The sequence below is a fragment of the Physeter macrocephalus genome, chromosome 2 (assembly GCF_002837175.3).
Source record: "Physeter macrocephalus isolate SW-GA chromosome 2, ASM283717v5, whole genome shotgun sequence".
Taxonomy (NCBI): Eukaryota; Metazoa; Chordata; class Mammalia; order Artiodactyla; family Physeteridae; genus Physeter; species Physeter macrocephalus.
The window spans coordinates 121,045,919-121,060,657 of record NC_041215.1 but is presented as its reverse complement, the minus strand read 5'-3'; positions in this window follow the sequence as shown (position 1 = coordinate 121,060,657).

Here is a 14,739-nt window from a genome sequence, read left to right as displayed (position 1 = left end):
GTCTTGGTGTTGAGATGGAGATCTCTGGGAGATTTTTGCCGTTTGATATTACGTGGAGTTGGGAGGTCTCTTGTGGACCAGTGTCCTGAAGTTGGTTCTCCCACCTCAGAGACACAGCCCTGACGCCTGGCTGGAGCACCAAGAGCCTTCAATCCACATGGCTCCCCTCCCGGGCTGCGGGGCACCGCGCCGAGACCATGAGGAAATTCAACATCAGGAAGGTGCTGGATGGCCTGACTGCCGGCTCGTCTTCAGCCTCACAGCAGCAGCTGCTGCAGCAGCAGCACCCACCTGCGAACCGGGAGCCCGAGATCCAGCCATGGTGATGACTTTGAAGGGAATTCCACTCCTCTGAATTATTTGGAAGTTCTGGAGTTTTTCGTAAAATCAGCCATAATCTTTTACAATCAAACCTTGTATGTTCCCAAAATGCTCTGTTAAATAGGATTTTTGTAATGTGATTCTCATTTTAAAGGCACTCAGAGAACTTGGTATTTTTAGGGAACACTTCAGAGAACCTTTTTGTAAAACAAATAACCCTTTAGCACTGTGAACACTAAGCTCTTAATGTAGCTGTTTTGTGAGTTAGGCATGGCAATTGCAGAGCTGGTTTTCTTACAGTACACTGAATCTGTTTCCAATGCAAATCCCAAAGAGTGTGTATGTCCGAGAAGATTTAAGAAAATAAGTGTTCTGAATAGAAAACATAAGCTTCCAGGGTCTGCCCTCTGACATAATAATAATAATGATAAAGAAGTTTTAAGTTTTTTCTTCTCCCAATTTTCCAGTTGTAAACTTTGAGTCATTTCTTCCTCTGAAAGGAAAGTCTGACTCTAACAGAATTTAAGACCACATCTCTCCATCCTACCTAAATAGTCCTTCTATAATCAATTTTCCATCATTGTGGCAGATAGGCTGGCTGCCTGCTGAGAGGCTGAAGTGATCTGGTTGGCTAAAATAACAGCATGGACCATCCAGAACTCAACTGATTGTTCTGAGCTCCACGGTTAGTAACACAAGAAAAACCTAACTGAGCTGAAAATGCTCTAGTTGGTTGTACCATAGATGGAAAAATAGACAGAGGCACAGAACTTTAGAACAGAATGTTCCTTCAGAAAGATAACTAAGAGCTTCCCTGGTGGCACAGTGGTTAAGAATCCGCCTGCCAATGCAGGGGACACGAGTTCCAGCCCTGGTCCGGGAAGATCCCACATGTCGCGGAGCAACTAAGCCCGTGCGCCACAATTATTGAGCCTGCGCTCTACAGCCCGCGAGCCACAACTACTGAGCCCACGTGCCACAGCTACTGAAGCCCGCGTGCCTAGAGCCCGTGCTCCACAACAAGACAAGCTACCGCAATGAGAAGTCCCTGCACCGCAATGAAGAGTAGCCCCCGCTCGCCGCAACTAGAGAAAGCCCGCGCACAGCAACAAAGACTCGACGCAGCCAAAAATAAATAAATAAATGGATTTATTTTTTAAATAAATAAATAAATAAAAAGTAATTTATTCTACAAGTTAGCAGCCAGCTACAGCTGTTATGGCCTCAGGGCCTAACAGAGGTAACCTCTCAGGAGCAACTGGTAAAACGAGGGGATGGAATACAGAATCAACTCCAGCCATGAGGCTAAAACTCAGGAGAAGATGCATTTTAACGTATGGGCAGTCTTCACTCAGAGGCAGACTCCTAAATGTTCAAAACTCACAATTTCACAGGTGGTGGTTACGTTCCCTAGACAGCCTACAAGCATTTATTTAATCCTAAATGCCCTTGAAGAGAAGCACAGGTACTAGCTTTGCTCAAGTCTGCGCCCTGGGATGAGGGAGGGGGCATGTGATATAAAAACAGGGAAAGGAGGAAGGGAAGAAGGCAGAGGGAGGAAGAGGGGGGAGAGGGGGAGAGAGAGATGTTGGCCTGAAGCAAAATTCTGAAAAAGTAAACGTTTATGTTTGACATTCCTCTATGTCGTTTTCTGAACAAATACACTCCCAATACTTGCCCAAGTTAACACTCACGCCTAACCCCTCCCCACCAAGGGCTAAAAACTCACCCGTACCTGCTTCAATCAGAGGTCCACTGGGACCAGGGGAAAATATCCTATCAGACTAACCCCCCCATAGTTAACAACTATAAACACTTGACAAAATATAAAAATTAACCATAAGGCTCTGGAGAGCAACCAGAGCTGTAAGAAAAGGAAGGTGGTGGGGGGAGTCTCCCTTAGAAGAGTCCTGAGTGCTGATAGCTTTCTGTCTCAGGACCCAGTCAGAGTGGGACCAGGCAGCTAAAACTGGGAGAGAAAATCGGCAGTCTACTCGCCTGAAGAATAAGTAGACAGAGTTTGGGGGACCACAGCAGCTGGATAGAGACAGGGGAAATCCTGGGAAGGAGGGAGCCAAAGAAAGAGCCCCGAATTTTTCACACTCTGCCCAAATCTCTGCTCACCACTGAATTGCATGTATACAGGGCAGGCTCCTGGGAGCCCGGCTAAGGCTAAAAGAACTACAGAAGTTTCCACTCCTGCCAACTTCAGGGGAGAGAGAGTTTGGAGTCTGAGTCCAGCTAATGCTACTAACACAAAAAAATGGATACTCTTCAGAGGAACATAACAGAATTCAGAGCCTTTATAACATATTACCTATAAAATGTGTTCAGAACACAATCTGAAATTACTAGTCATGTCATGATATAGGAAAATGTAACCTATACTCAAAAGAAATGGCAATCGAGAGAGACTGACCCGAAGATGACCCAGATGCTAGAATTAGTAGACAAGGATGCTAAAGCAGTTTCTGTAACTATGCTCGTAGATAGAAAGGAAAATGGTTTATAATGAAGGAACAAATAGGTAACTTCAGTAGAGAAATAGAAACTACTACTCTAGTACTGAAAAATATAACATCTGAAATTTAAAAATTGACTAGATGGGTTTAACAAAAGACTACAGACAGAAGGATAAAGAGCCAGTGAACTTGAAGATAAATCAATAGAAATAATCCAATATGAAAATCAGAGGGGAAAAAGTGACTGGAAAAAATGGCCAATATCAAAAGGTCTAACATACATGTCATTAGAGTTCCAGAAGGAAAGGAGAAATGGGGTAGGAAAAAAATATTTGAAACCATAATGACCAAAATTTCACAAATTTAGGGAAAGATATAAATTTGCAGATTCATGAAGCTCAGTGAACTCAAGAAAAACACAGCTAGGCACATCATAGTCAAACTGCTAAAACCAAAGGTAAAGAAAAATATCTTGAATGTAGCCAGGGAAAAACAACACATAACATACAGGGGAACAATAATATGAATTACTGTTACTTCCAATCAGAAAAAAAAATGGATGACAAAAGATGACAAGACAGTGAAACAACTTCTTTAAAGTTCAGAAAGAGAAAGATATGTTTACTCAGAATCTATATAACAAAAATATCCTGCAAAAATGAAGAGAAAATGAAGACACTTTTCAGATACATGAAAACAGAGAATCCACTGTCATCAGGTGTGCACTACAAGAATGTTAAAGGAAATTATTCAGACTGAAAGGATGACACCAAAATGAAACTTAAATCTTCAGGAAGGAATTAGTAATGCCATAACTGATAAAAAATATGGCTAAAAATTATATTTCCTTCTTAATTTATTTAAAATACATATAGGGCTTCCCTGGTGGCGCAGTGGTTGCGCGTCCGCCTGCCGATGCAGGGGAACCGGGTTCGCGCCCCAGTATAGGAGGATCCCACATGCCGCGGAGCAGCTGAGCCCGTGAGCCATGGCCGCTGAGCCTGCGCGTCCGGAGCCTCTGCTCCGCAACGGGAGAGGCCACAACGGAGGAAGGCCCGCATACCACAAAAAAAAATAATAATAAAATAAAATACATATAACTAAAGCAAAAATTATGGCATCCTATTTATTGTGGGGTTTATAACATGCAGATGTAATACATATGACAACTATAGCATAAAGAATGGAGGGTATGGGTAAATACACCAAAAATCTGCAAGATTCTTATATTTTTTTGCAAAATAGTACTATTTTAATGCCATATAAATAGGCTGTGAAAAGTTGAGGATATATATTATAATCCCTAGAAGAGCCACACACACACACACAAAAAAGTAGAAGGTGGTATTCATACCTACTCAAAAAAGTAAAATAAGAGCATAATTTCACAGAGAGAATCCTACAAAAATGTTCACAGCAGTTTTATGCATAACAGCCAAATATTGGAAGTAGCCCAGGTGTACATTAACAGAGCAATGGCTGAGCAACCTGTGGTCTATTCAGACAATGGATACATACGATACTGCCAAGTAGTAGTTCTTGGAAAGAACTTCTGATACGTGCAATGTGGATGAACCTCAGAAACATTATCTGAGTGAAATTCTAGAAGAGACTAAATTTATCTCTAGTAAAAATAAAAGGAAAAACTGAGACTGGACAAGGTTTGACTGAGGAAGGGAATAAATGAACTTCCTTCAGAGATGGTAATGTTATGTATCTTAATAGGAGTTTGTACTACACAGGTGTATGCATTTGTCAAAAGTCACTGATGGCATGCTTAGGATTTGTGCATTTCACTCTATAAAAATTTACCATAAACAAATAATATATTGTAGCATAAAGAAATATTGGGTTCTAGTTAGTGACTAGAGTGGTCCATGTTGAGGTATACAGCAGGAAGTGTACTGGTGTCTTCAACTTATTTCGAAATGCATGCAAAAAAAAAGAGAGAGAGAGAGAGAGAGAGAGAGAGAGAGAGAGAGATGAACTGATGGATGGTTTAAAAAAATGAACAGATGGACAGATGCATGATAAAACAAAATGCTAATTTTAGAATACAGGTGGTAGTTTGCGGCAGGGTGAATAATGCTCCCCCTCCAAAAGAAAGTCCACATCTTATTCCCATGGAACTTGAGAGTACGTTATGTTATGTGGCCAAAGGAACTTTGCAGGTGTCATTAAGAATCTTGACATGAAAAGATTAGCCTGGACTATCCAAGTGGGCCCAGTGTAATCACAGAGTCCTTGAAGAGGGAGGCAGGAAGGCCAGAGGCAGAAAAGGTGATGTGACCATAGAGGCAGAGGTCAGGGCAATGTGGCCACAAACCAACTAATAAGTGCATCCTCTAGAAGTTGGAAAAAGCAAGGAATAGATCCTCCCCTAGAACTTCCAGAAGGAATACAACCCTGCTGGCACCTTGATTTTAGTCTTATAAGACTCACTTCAGACCTCTGATCACCAGAACTAATAATATGATACATTTGTGTTCTTTTAAGCCACTAAGTTTGTCATTTGTTATAGCAGCAATAGGAAACTCATACATAGATACATGGCTATTCATAATTCTTCCAACTTTTCTGTATATTTGGAAATGTTCATGACAATATGTTGAAGTTAAAAATAAAAAACCTCCCGTTGGCCAAGGGTAGGAATTAGGTAAAAGGTGAACTAACTGAGCTTTTAACACTAATACCTGATTGGCTAACAACCTCCCAATTCTCCCAAAGTTACCTAAAAGTTTTAAGTAGAACCCTGATTAGTCATTAGAATTCATAATTGTCCTGATTGGTAAAATTACAAGAAGTAGGGGGGGAAAGGGAAGTAAAATTTTCTGGAAAATGTAGAAAAACACAATGTTTTTATTTAAAGAACCCACCACACAGAAAAGTCAGCCTGGACTAGTAGCTCTCCTGGATCCCGTTCCTCAACAGGTTAAACTTGTTTATTTCTTCCTCTACTTGTGAACCCATGGCTTCTCCAGAATATTCAAATTCTGTTGCTATTGTTTATTGATTTTCTCCTGAAGAATCCAGGAATGGAAAGAAGAATGTAGAATGGGGGTAGGGATAGGCAGCAACTGTTTGAATGCTTGGATCAATAATTTACATATATTGGTTGTTTTTAAATTGAGTGCTTATGAATCAGGGACTGACTGTGTTAGAGAAAACCAGGCTCTTCTTTATCCAGATAATAATAGGTTTGGGTCTTGTTTTTTGGAGATTTTGATTACCCATATCTGAAAGTTAGTCTTCATTGCATCCTTCTAAAAGTGCAAACTGCCTGGGAAAAGAACAGTAAAAAATGCATACCAAAGAGAAAACAAAAAGCAGGCAAAGCTTAAAGTTGATTTTTAAATTTATGGTTTCAAAATGGCAAACAAAAACTTAACTTTTAAACCAAGTTTATAGCCCAAGCCATGGACGAAAATAGAAATCGGAGTCATGCATGGAAGAAATCATACACAGGCTCTCCAGAGCTGTGTTCTCAGGAAGGGAGCGATCTGATTTCTCAAAATCTGTTTTTCAAGCAAAATGAATAAAATGTCTCAAATATTTTATCATAAGTGCCAAACATGGCAGATGGCATTTGCATGGAGATTATACAGCCACATTGAAAACCAACCATAAAGTTCTAAGAATATCCACAGAGTGCAAATACCTCCACTCATCCTCTTGCTAGTCAGAATGGCTCTCCTACAGGGAGGGCCCACCATCTTCAAAGCCCAGAGAGAAATGCAATCAGGGGAGAATTCCATTTCTCTGGCTCCAGACTTGAACTTGAATCAAGAGTTCAGTCAGTGCCAGTGTTTTCTCATTACACAGACAGCCAAAACCCACTGGTTTTAACCCAACATTGCCACTGAATTCAAGAAGGATCTACATACTTTATAGAAACTTGCATATATTCTCAAGAAACAGCCACATTTTCATTTCAATTCAATATTTTTTGAGCACCGATTATATTTTCAGCCATCACTTTATCTTTTGGTTAGAGGTAAGCCTGAGTAGTGTCTTAATACATGTTTTGGATAAATGAATTTATGAATGTGTAAAGTATGTTTTAACATATGGTCTCATTCTCTAATGGAACATGAGGGGAAAGCCTTTTTCCCTCAATAAGATGACAAGTTTCTCCTTTTCTAACAAGGACCCAATCTTCATTCCACAGCACCTAACAAAAGTGTCACATTGAGCCATTTTTTATTAAATCAGCTTTACGGAGCTGTAATTTACATAAAACAAAATTCACTAATTTTAAGAGTACAATTAGATGATTTTAACAAATATTTACAATCATTGTTACAATCAAGATACAGAAAACTGCCATCATCCAAAAAGTTTTTTCCTGTTCCTTTGCTGTCAACTTTATCTCCCTACTCCCTGGTCCCAGGAAACCACTGTCTATCACTATTATTTTACCTTTTCTAGAATTTCTTATAAACTGAATCATACAGTAGGTAGTCTTTTATGTTGGGCATCTTTCCCTCATCATAATGTATTTGAGATTTATTCATGTTGTTGTGTATGAGAACTAAAATATTGCCTGCCATATCAGTAAACAAAGGATGTTGCAGCCATCAAGCCATCACTTTACGGCAGCCTGGATGGTAAGCCCTGAGGGAACTCAGGATGAGAAAACACAGGATACTAGCCCCAGACAGCTGAGGTGCACATCAAAGGAGTTATTTCAGTGAGCCCAGACTCTCGCATCTTCCCATGCATAGAAAAGCACTAAATTCCTTAACTTGAGATATCTGGCTTTCGTTTTTTGACAGTAATCTTTTGATGTTCCTAATACCTGGTCTTCTGTTGCAAAAAGTCCTATATATCCTGCCCCCCACCCCTTGCATCTTTGAAACAGTTTCTCAGAATTATCTGAGATGCTGTCTGTGTCCCAGGCGTAAGTCCTCAGTTTTGTCCTCCAAATAAAACATAACTCTCAACTTTTAGGTTGTGCCTTTTTTTCAGTCGATGTGCTTATCAAATGTTCATTTATTTTTTAGTAGTATTCCATTGTGTGGATGTACCACAATTGATGGGTATTTGGATTATTTTCAGTTTTGAACAGTATGAATAAAATAGCTACGGATACACAAGCACAAGTCTTTGCATGGACATATGTTTTCTGTTCTCTCGGGTAAATTCTTAGGAGTGGAGTTGCTAGGTCATACGGTGTAAGTGTATATTTGACTTTATAATAAGTTGCCAAACTTTTTTCCAAAGAGGCTGTAATATTTTGCATTCCCACCAGCAGCATATGAGAATTCCAGGTGTTCTACATCCTCATCAATACACAGTAGGGTCAGTCTTTTTAATTTTAGATGCTCTGGTGGGTGCAGAGCGGGATCTCACTTTGCAGTTTTCATTTGTATTTCTCTAGTGACTCATGTCATTGAACACCTCTTCATGTGCTTGACAGATCAATTCTGATTACCTAGGTTTCGTGTGGTATATTCTGATTACCTAGGTTTCGTGTGGTATATTCCTAATAATAGAATCAGAAGGATCAAACGTTTTCTCCCTGGACATAGCCACTTGTAAATCCAGAGCTAGGCAGATTCTGGAATGACTGTCTCAAGGTAAGTCCACACCTAGAAAAGATACACACCTCAAAAAAATCCACCCTTGATAGAAAAATCTTTCAAAACTAAAGTTGAAGAGTTAACGGCCAGATTAATTATCTGCCTTTCCTTCCTTAGGAAGAGAGGGGGGAAGAAAAAAAAGAAAAACACTCATTTCACAAATGGAAAGATCTGGAAATGATACAGCAGCTCCTTCTCCATCAGCCACCCCCACATGGTATATCACTAGCTGTCAGATGGCCATCTGAGATCTGAAGGCTTCAGAACATTCAATTTGCTTCTCAAAAATAACCAAATGTTAAGCTACGCCACACATGTCGTTAGTCTCTTACAGCATTCAATTTTCTCTTCATCTTATTATTTTTAGGTAGGATTCAAAACACCCACCAGGGATATATTTTTTTATGAGCAAGAACGTTGTTTTGGTAGAAAATGTGTTCAACTCCTAATCATTTGTCAAGGTTGTTTTTTTTTTTTTTCCAGATGAGATGTAGCTTTCCATCTACTTAAATAAAGTACAGTAAATTACTCATATTCAGGACATCAAAAACTGTCACCCCTTTACTTAGGAAAAGAATAAAATCAGTCTACACAATTATCCTCTCCATCACTAACAGTTCTGAAATTTAAAAAGTCTTAGAAAACTTATCTCTATAACACTTCCAAATCCTCTACTAGAAACTGGCATAAAGCCTGAGAGTGTCTCCTCCCAATTTTCCATCTTTGTTCCAACTGTATACTCAGACATCTGCTCTCCAGCCTTTAAGTTGGAGAATCAAGCTCAATAAATTGGATCTTCTTTTCAAAAGCCGAAAGTCTCTTTGAAAGTAACTTTTACAATAATCTACTTTTTTTCATCAGAAAAGAAGAGCAAAAGAAAAAAAAAGAAATGAGGCAAAAATCTATTTATAGCTGAGATCCATTAATTTGCATCATTCTTCTGTAACCTTAATCTGTACACGTATCAGGTTGGACATTAGGAATTTAGTTGGCCAGCCTACATTTTGACTCTGCAGGTATATAAGTATGACCATGGATGAAATGAAAGAGTCATTCTTTCAGGGACACTGGATGGATCCATCCTCTTTTGTAAACCATGGGTGATGGCAATTACATCTGCAAAACACTAGATTTTAGTTTCCATCTTTAGGATAAGGAGAATATTCCATTTCCATAGATATTTAATATTTGACTTATTTCTTTAACAAGCATATTTTCCAGTGTAAGATGTGCCACATTAAATCCAAATATAAATGTAAATGCCTGAGATTTGGCCAAGAAACAGATTGGGTATCAAATGAGAACATCATGGTGTTTCACACACTTAGGTGTTAATTACTCCAACTAGGATTGATTCCCCAAAGCATTTTGCTTGACATCAATCAATTAGTCCTTTCGTGGAAATCTAAGTCATCTAATCAGATGCAAAATTCAGAAAGATTTATAAACACAATTACGGCTGCTCTATTTTCTCATGGAAGTCCTTTGCCATAATCCGTCTCTATATCCAGCCCCAAGATCTTTTATCCCAAATAGCTGCCCTCACTGCTACTCCCAATATATTCCAAGACCCCAGCCCTATGCCAACCTTTACTCCCTTAATCTCTGCAGTCAGAGGATGAAGAAAAACCTAGGCCAATCCGTTTCTGCAGGTGGATCCCGCTGTGACTCAAAGCCTTGGTCTGCTCATAGGCAAATTCACAACGTGATGAGCAGCAGAGAGAATGAGGAAATCTGCAAACAGCACCCCTGCATCTCACAGGACCATCTTAACAAGCAGAAGTACTGATTTTGCCTTTTGTAAAAAAAAAAATCTACTACACATGGTAATTATTTAAACCATGTCATTAGTAATGTTTTCACAATATCATTTTTTAAATAGGTCCACAGCATGGTTATTCCCCTTAGCAGTAAGTCCACCTGTGGGTATACAATGCGGGGAGGTGGGAAGAACTCCCCTCCACCCCATCTCCATGCACGGAGGGCCACAGCCTGGGGCACTCCAAGGGTGGGCCAGAGCTTTGGAATTCTTCAGCCCACATGCACCAACAGCTGCCCTCCCCCTCACCACCTCCCCCAACCAATAGAGCAGGGCTGTGTCCAGGCCACTCTGGGACAGCTCTTACATCAAGGTGCTGCCAATAAGCACTTGCTGATGTGCCCACTGACTGTACAGCAAGCCCTCCAAATCCTGGAGGCTCACAAAGCTCAGGCCTTCTCCTGCTTAGCTAGACTTTGCTTGTCACGGAGCCCAGGGATATAGATGTCTGGGATGTCCCACCTCCACTCTCCCTGACTGCCAAGTGCAAATATCAGGTAGAAATCATTTAAAGGAGAGAGAGGAAAACAGCTCAGAACATGACACTTCCAATAAGACTGCTCCACGGCGGTTCCCCCCAGCACTCATTGACCATACACGAGTCCTTCCCTCCACCTGGGCTCCTTCTAAGCACTCAAGGTTCCCACAAGCTTAGAAATAAAGTCAGAAGGCAGAGGGAAGCCAGGGAATGTGTAACCCCAAGTCTCAGACTCTAAGAGCCAGATTGACCTAAAAGGTCCTCTAATCCAACCATTTTATTTTACAGATGAAAACACTATGGCCAAGAAAGAGGAGGTGTGGCTCACCCAAGATGAATCTGGTGGCCTAAAATTGATTTAGTGCAACTTCCTTCATCTTCCAAAATAAATAGCTATAAGTTACCAAACCAATACTACTACTACTAATAATAATAATGTAATATTTGTTGTATGCTTTACTGTTGCCAGGCACAGTGCTGACTGCCTTTCATTGATGATTTACTTAAACCTCACAACAATCCTATGAGGTGCGTACTCATTATTCCCAGGATAGAGATGAAGAAACTGCAGCACGTCTAAGCCACTGGCTGGAGGTCACATAGCAAGTGGATGGAAGAGCCCATGCCTTTGGCCATACATTCTACATTCTACAAACACCGACACTGGATACTCCTCATGACCCTAGGCACATCCTGAATCATCACTATATAAATTACTTTTAGGATCCCTGCAGATCTTATGTGGTTATAGAGAGCCAGAATAACCCATTTCCCCAAAATGTGAAAAAAAACAGATTGCAGCTGCCTTCCCGTGAGTAGGGTCTGACAGACTAAGTGTTGCAGTCCTCCAAGCTCCAAGCAAGCTGGATTGTCTACCGAAAAGCCAAGTCCACATGACATAACCTTGAGAAAACAAAGCCCTCGTTTGGTATTTAAAGGACTTCTCACTATTTTCTGCGTGTATTTACATTGCCTCCAAAACGCTTTTTACCCTACCACCTCCAGCGGGAGTGAGCAACCAACTCTGCCTTTGAAAGCCTAACACCGACACAGTGACCCAGCTAACAGCATCCCACAGCCGGTGCCCCAGGCACCAGCAACCCCCCGGGGTCCATGGGGGATCCAGAGCAGACCTTCCACTCACTTGCACATCAAGCCCACCCCACGCACCTAGAGAAAGAGGGCATACAGACTTCCTGTGGAAGGAGTCTGGTCTGGGATGCTCTGAAACGTATAATGTGGCAGCAGAGATGTCTGAGCTGAGTTCCCCATGCCAGCGATATTCCCCGTCTCGGAGCACGGAAGTGGCTGGCCACAAAGACATTCTTACAGAGGCAGTCTAGGGCAGTGGTTAAAGAGAACGGGCTCTACAGTCAGACCTCAGCTTAAATCTTTTCCAAGCTTAGAGATCTTGGGCAAGTTGTTAACCTCAGTGAGCTTCAGTTTCCCCATCTGTAAAAGGGAAAGTACTGGATATGTCAGTAATAATCTCGCAGCCTCGTTTTCCGAAGTTCATTTTATTTTGATCAGTTCAGTATAATGCACTAATTGTTTTAGGTGTTTTCATTATACGAAATCTACCATGAGTCGGAGATGATTTAATCTATTAAATGTTGAACTGCTAGCAGAACTTGTACATTTACAGTAATTCAGAATTAGTAAGGAAAACAATTCACCAGTGTTTAGTTTTATACTGAGGTGCTCAGGTTGGAATAACGTGGTATAAAAAGCAAAAAAATAAATAAATAAATAGAGAATAAGCAGCTGCCTCAGAGAACCAGTATGACAATTAAAGGAGATAATACATAGTGTCTAACAGAGTGCCTAGCACATAGTAATACAATTATCATCCTTTATGTTTTTGTTGAATTCACTCCACCTCTGTTCAGTGGAGAGAGAATTTCTCCTCACCTCATTCCAGAAAAGGAAAGAAGGGTAAGATGGGGGGAGGAGGATAAAAAATTAGGCAGAAAATTCTGATGTCAGTGGATCTCAAAACCAGGAAAGCCTAAGGAATAACTCTAAGACTAGGCATAAAAAGAGAATCCAGCCAATTGTACCTACTTTCCAGTACTTTTCAAGTACATATTTATAGCATATGTTTAGGTGTTTATGCTGTATACATAATGAGCCATTTTTCTTCAGTGTATCCAGTAATTATTTTATCAAATGAACATCTGTTTTAATTAGGCATGTACACACTTCAATATACTGTAAAATGTCAAACACACTGTAAAATATCTCAGAGTACATGAACACATAAAAACAAAAATTCATTTGACATATCCCAAACAGCTGCAAGAAGCTCATAGACCCAGCCAGCTGCTACTCGACAACTCCCAGCCAACTGCTGTTCCATCAGGTCCTTCGGAGATTGCTCCCAGGCTGGAGCTGCACTTTCTGCTCTCAGTTGTCGAACACAGACAGGGCTTCACTGCCAACTAGTAGACTCCCTCATTAGAAAGATGGCGACACAGACCCAGAGGGAGGAGCTGAGTTAGTGAATGGACTGGGGTCATCACTGGGTCATTCAATGCCCAATCCAGGACTCCTTCTACTACAGTAGTTTCTAAACCTGACTGTGTGTCAAAATCATCAGGAGTGCTGGCATAAAATACCAATTCCCAGGGCCCACCCTGACCAAGAATCTTTACAGGAGGTCTGACGCTTGGCTCAGGAATATACATTTTAACAAATATTGCTGGTAATCCCAAAGCTACTTAGTATGAAGAGTATGTAAAGAACTCGTACAGGTGGGAATGTAAACTGATACAGCCACTATGGAGAACAGTATGGAGGTTCCTTAAAAAAATAAAAATAGAACTACCATATGACCCAGCAATCCCACTACTGGGCATATACACTGAGAAAACCATAATTCAAAAAGAGACATACCACAATGTTCATTGCAGCACTATTTGCAATAGCCAGGACATGGAAGCAACCTAAGTGTCCACTGACAGGTGAATGGATAAAGAAGATGTGGCACATATATACAATGGAATATTACTCAGCCACAAAAAGAAACAAAATTGAGTTATTTGTAGTGAGGTGGATGGACCTCGAGTCTGTCATACAGAGTGAAGTAAGTCAGAAAGAGAAAAACAAACACCGTATGCTAACACATATATATGGAATCTAAAATTTTAAAATGGTTCTGAAGAACCTAGGGGCAGGACAGGAATGAAGACACAGACGTAGAGAATGCACTTGAGGACACAGGGAGGGAGAAGGGTAAGCTGTGACAAAGTGAGAGAGTGGCATGGACATATATACACTACCAAATGTAAAACAGATTGCTAGTGGGAAGCAGCTGCATAGCACAGGGAGACTGGCTCGGTGCTTTGTGTCCACCTAGAGGGTTGGGATAGGGAGGGTGGGAGGGAGATGCAAGAAGGAGGGGATATGGGGATATATGTATATGTATAGCTGATTCACTTTATTATACAGCAGAAACTAACACAACAATGTAAAGCAATTATACTCCAATAAAGATGTTTAAAAAAAAAAGAACTCCTACAACTTAATAATAAAAAGGTATATAACCCGAGTCTCGAATAAACATTCTATAAAGAAAGATATAAAGATGGCCAATTAGCACATGAACAGTGCTCAATTTCATTAATCCTCAGAGAAATGCAAATGAAAAACCACAGTGAGATATCATTTCACATCCACTCAAACAGCCGGAATTAAAAACACTAACACCACCGAATGTTGGCAAGGATGTGGAGCAACTGGAACTTTCACCCGTTGCTGGCAGGAGTGGAACATAGCACAGCCATTTTGAAAAGCCATTTGGTAGCTTCTCATAAGGTGAAACATACATCTGCCCTATGTTCCAGCAATGCCATCCCTAGCTATTTCCTCAAGGCAAATAAAGACACATGTCCAAGAAGGTTCACAGCAGCTTTATTCATATTCTCCAGGAACCAACTCAAATGGCCATCCATGGAATAATGGATAAGCAAATTGTAGTATATTCATACAAAAGAACACTACTCTGCAATCAAAAGGAACTATTGATATATGTAAAATAATGGATGAATCTCACTGACATTATGCTGAGTGAAAGAA